The sequence below is a fragment of the Ciconia boyciana genome, chromosome 6 (genome assembly GCF_034638445.1).
Source record: "Ciconia boyciana chromosome 6, ASM3463844v1, whole genome shotgun sequence".
In the NCBI taxonomy this organism is placed as follows: Eukaryota; Metazoa; Chordata; class Aves; order Ciconiiformes; family Ciconiidae; genus Ciconia; species Ciconia boyciana.
The window spans coordinates 22,020,449-22,026,000 of record NC_132939.1 but is presented as its reverse complement, the minus strand read 5'-3'; the positions used below and the strand labels follow the sequence as shown (position 1 = coordinate 22,026,000).

Sequence of the window (5,552 nt, the reverse complement as noted above, 5' to 3'; positions counted from 1 at the left end):
TCGCTGGACATGTAGAATTTCGATTCTGGGCTTTGGCGAGAGTTAGATGTAGAGTGTGGCACCTTTAGGAATCCACGCATGTTCAGATCCCAATGTTTGTGGGGCAGTCAGTGCGGTACCAAGGGAGAGTGAGGACTAGCAAGAGCTTTTACTCCTGGCAGCAATCATGTGGGAGCAATCACTGGACATGTAGTATTTCGTATTTGGGCTCTGGTCAGATTGAGATACAGAGTGTTGCACTTTCACAAGTGTAAGCAAGTACTTATCCCAATGTTTGCGGGGTAGTCATTTGTTTCGAAGGGAAAATGAGTACCAGCAACAACTTCCACTCCTGGCACCTGTCTTGTGGGAGGAATTGCTGGACATGTAGAATATCTGAGCATTGCTTTGGTGAGAGTGTGATACAGAGTGTGGCCCTTTTTGGCAGCCAGGGAAGTGTAGAGCCCCAGTGTTTTTGCTGTAGTGAGTGTGGTTCCTCAGAAAATTGAGGATCAGCAAAAGGTAGCATTCATCTCTTGTGGGTGCAATCCAAGGACTATAAAAGTAGCACTCCTTTCTTTTGGGTGCAATCCCTTGACATATAGAATTTTAGACCTGGGCTGTGGCGAGAGATACACAGTGTGGCACTCTTTTGAAGACATGGAAGTGCAGAGCCCCAGTGCCTGCAGGATATTAATGCACTCCCGTGGGACAGTGAGTACCAGTAAGAGCTTACGCTCCTGGCGCCTTTCTTTTGGCAGAAATTGGTGGACTTTTAGAATGTCGGAGATGGGCTCTAGCTAGGGAAATGTACTGGTGGATGCTTACGATCTTAGGTTTATGCATAGACCCTATATTTTTGTTGGGTTGTGCATACTCTCCACTTTTTAGATTTAAGTGTTGTTCAGTCTTCTCCTCTTTCTTTTAAAAAAGTGAACAGCAACAGAAAAAAATCCAATCACAAATCCACAACAGTGAAATTAACACAATCTCAAGGGAACTTCTGATATCAGCAGATCATTATTTGCCAAATGCAAAGCAACCTATCTCAGGATCTCAGCAGTCTCGAGCATTATTGTACTTTGTACTAACTAAAGTACAGGGTCCTTGTCTGTACAGGTGCGCAGCTCTGAATCCATCCAGGGTAACATTTGTGCAGTATCTATAGCCCAGCAATTCTGTAAAGTTTAACTCTACTTGTAACTAAGGGCAAATCACCCTCAGCTCTTGAGGAACACAGCTTGGTGCAACTATCAGGTCTGACTTTTTCTTGTAAAGCAAAGCTGAGCTGAGGAAATAATTAGATTTTTTTCTGACCTGAATAGGAGCTATGTTGTTTTCTCCTTAAGTTTTTTATTGATCAATTTTGCATGGTTTTAGGCTTTCCAGGGCTTCTTCATGGTTATAATAATTTGTCTCCTGAATCAAAAGTAAAGCAACCTTTGATTTTTCGTACCATTTCTTGCACTGCAGCCAAAGAGTATATTTAACATCTCTAGCACACACAAATAAACCACTAGTGTAGTGCTATCATCAGCATTGCACAGGAGCCCTTGAACAGGAAAATTTGCTCTGAAGCTGGAGAAGAATATAGCTCACCGTAATAAAGTTCAATCTATGTTTTCTTCTGGTGACAGTAATAGGCTTAATGTTGTGATCCCTATGTTTTCTGAAAACAGGTTTTATTCTTTGTAGAAACAAAGAAGGAGCTCAAGATTAAACAGATAAAAAATGGATGGCAAGACTTCCCAGAAAAATATATCATGACCTCTGATTCACAGGCTACCGCCAGGCTCAGCTCCTCTTCTAGAAAGGGCATTAGTATTTTTATTTACGAGACAGAATTAAGTTCTATAATATATTGTTCAAAATATGTGAAATTTTTCCAGCATAGCCAATCACAGGTAGGATCCTTCCTTAGCAGAGTTTAGTCTGATAAAGTGCAACCATCCACCTATTCCCATAGGAAGATATATAGAGTTACTTTGACTTCGTGGTTCCCGCGGTAATCATTTCAATTTTTTTACTTTCTGGTAATGATAATATATCAGGACTTATATTTGTGTGCATTTTTCTTTAAATACGAATTGGAGGATTTTAAGTACAGTGACACTAAAATTATTGTGTGATTCTTTTTCTTCACTTTGTTTTAAAACTCCGTCTGTTTAAAACACTGGGTGTAAAGATTACAACAGATCCCAACATTTGTGAGTTGGTATTTTGATCGGAAACAGGATCCCAGGAGCCTTTGTACTGAAGGTGAAGCTGTAAACCAGGCTCTGAGCAGAGCAAAGCTGTGTTTCTATGCATAGATTCCAAAAGGTCTAAAGCATTACTTCATTTCTGTGGGAATACTTTGATTTTTTGGGGAGATAGTACAGCTGGTGGACTGCATACAGTATGAAATACAGATCCTGTTGATTGTAAACAGAGTTATGCTTGCTATTTATCTTGTGAGAAGTTAAACGGGTAAGTGACCAAAATATCAGGTGTCTGACCTGATATCTAAGAACATCTGACTGTCTAAGAACATGACCATCTATCTGACCATCTAAGAACAACCAGAATATTCTATAATCACTCAGTTCTGACCACAACCAGCTCTAACAATCTAATAATTCTCAATCAATCAGCTCTGCGGGATTAGTGCTTCTGTCTGGATTTACCTGCTTTCCACATTAGAATTTAGACAATGCGGGATGCTCCCTTGGTCAACCCCTTCATCCAATAAAAGAGTACTCAAGACACTCACTGACATGAAAGACTACAGTGAAAGGAATAATTAAAAAAAAAAAATTCTATAGTACTCTTACCAATTCTAACCGATGCTTTTTTTGCCAGAAGCAGAAGCCAAAAATGCTCTGAAACCTTCATAACTGAAAGCATAAGCCCTTCAGATAGTCATGCAAGTACATAGATGTGTTGCTTACATCTTTTTTGTAAATATTATATTTTCACATGTAGCAAAATAAACGCTTAGAACTATAATTTATTTATAGTTATATTTATGGGATAAAAGAATATAAAACTGTGGCCCATCTTCACAGAAGTTACCCTATTTTTGTTATATTTAGCACACTACTATTTATCTAGTGAAATAGATTTGTGCGTCTACACTTTATAAACAGTCTCACAGTATTTCACTGATCACCCTTCTTACTAGGTGTGTACCAAGCAGATATCATTTTCTTGTATCCTCTAGAGCACTGAAACACTGGAACAGGTAGCCCAGACAGGGGGCTGATACCACATCCCTGGCAACCAAGTATTTTGAACAGAGTTTTGACTAAAATTTCATGTTCTGCTGTGGTGCAATTCATACAGTTGCATGTTAATTTTTTACATGAGTTTATGTTTGTGCTAGGGCTTTATTCACGAGAAAAATTAGTAACTCGCAGAAAGAGTAGTAACTGGTAGGACTTCCTTGACTTAACATTGTATGATGTTTGAGTATGTGACCTTTTGACCACGTTGCCACCAGACTCAGGACTTCCTTCTTTACTTCTCAAGTTATTCTGTATTTCAGTCCCAGCTCATGATAAGATGTGCATGAGGGCAGGTAGCATCAGTGGCCCAGAATGTCACATTCATGGTAGAACAGTTAAGTACATTTCAGAAAGTCCTCTGTTGCTCTTAGGGGTGTCTGACACATGATATTTAAATGCTTGCAGTCAGACTTCGGACTGAACATTCATTTAACCCCCAGCACTGTCATTAGCGAGTAACTTAGCTGAACTTAAGGCAACATCCGCCTGTGACAGAACTACCAGCTTTTTTAGTATATTCCCATTATTTTTAGCACATCTGATACCCAAACTTAGTTTTGAAGTGAATGGAAATAACAGAGAAGACTAGCAATGCAGGGAAATAGACTTTGCAACTTCTCATACTACTGCCTCATTTTTCAGGCAAGCCAATGTTTGTTACAAACTTTAACTTAATACACTTTAAATGAACTTGAAAATTGCTTTCAAGAAATCAGCTTAAATACTGTGTTGAAGTAATTGATGATCAGTGGAGCAGAAGTTATGAATGACATGAATTCTGCAAGACAGTAAAATTCACTACTTTCTGGAGTAAAAGAAAGAGATTCTAGCATCAAAGTTTTTACATGACCCTTATTTTTTTTTTCCTCCCGAGAAAGTAATTTGAAGGCATTTATAGAGAGGCAATGCACTAAACTTCTGAAATTTAGAGATTAGTGCTATTGGTATGTGAGGTTGAAAACTGATAACAAAATGTTATTTAAATATAACTCTGCTTTAGTTCTTTGGCATGGGTAAAAAACCAAATCTACTAAATAGCCCTCTTCTTCTTTTTCAAGACCTGCAGAATTCTAATTTGTAGGAAATTGTAAGAGATTTGCTCCTATCTTCTGAAGAAAATGGTGGCATCCTGGAATGGGAAGACAGGGGAAAAGGCATTTTTCTCATTGTTAAATCAGAAGCTCTAGCAAACATTTTGGGACAAAGGAAGAAAAATTACAGAAAGACATATGAAAAACTGAGCAAAGCTCTACGGTGAGTTAACAGGTAGCTGGTCCCATCATTTCAGTTGACTTCTAACTCAGCATCCATTTTTCATAACTATACTGAAAAACAGAGAGGGGGAGTGGGTGGCAGCATGTCTGGTTATTTTCTTCATTTTTTTCTTTAGGTCATGAAATAGCACCCGGTCTCCTTTGCTTCTAAAAAAATATCATAGGGCTAAAGGTAAAGTGGTACAGAGTCGTAACTCTAGTGATGACAATAAAGCTGTCACACTTTACCTCAGTTCAGAATTTTAGCATACATTTGCCAAATTACCCTGTGTGCTGTAGCAATTACACTGCTTGTTTCTTCTGAATGGTATTAATCTTATGAAAAATTCAACAAACCAAAGAACATATTTTTTTTTAATTCTTTAATCTTTCTAACAGTGGAAGGCATACTCCAAGGCATGTGTGAAAGTTTATAGCTCTTTAAATTCAAAAGAGCAATTTAACAGAAAGAAAGGATCTCTCTAACTGCAGAGAACATAATGACACTTGTGCTGTTCTCCTGCCATGAAGTCTGTATAAAGAACTCCTCCCATGAGACTTCTACTATTTTTTCCTCCATTGTTTTCTTTTCTCCCGTCCCATCTCGCACTTACTATTATAAAACTGGCATTTTTTGGAAGAAGTGTGCAGAAGACTGTTGTACAAATTTGGAAAGAATTCCCACGGATGGCAGGAGAACAAGGTATGAAATGCCCCATGCTTTGTGCTCAGCAAGAAACATGCCACAGCCTGAATAATCCAGCTGCAATGAACACTTCAGAGACTGTTATTCCACTCTCTCCCCTCTACTAGTAAGGAAGAATTTACTGTTGTCTGCTTCAAGAGATAGACTAGGGCAACAAAAATAGCACATCAATTTTAGAGTTGTCTTCCCCTTTTCGCTTTCTGCCAAGCACTGTCTTCGAGTACACCTTTAGAAATATCCTTCATGCTGCTCAATGGCTGAGGATTAATTTGGATATTTAAAAATATCCCTATCTCTGTGTCAGCCACTATGTTCACTGAGAATCCTTAAGGTCCTCTGTGATTCACT

General features: G+C 38.5%; 1 pseudogene; it reads left to right on the top strand.

Moving 5' to 3' along the window:
- The window catches only part of LOC140652860 (ETS homologous factor-like), a 7,262-nt pseudogene extending 2,055 nt beyond the window's left edge, over nt 1-5,207 (top strand).
- The last annotated feature ends 345 nt before the right edge of the window (nt 5,208-5,552 follow it).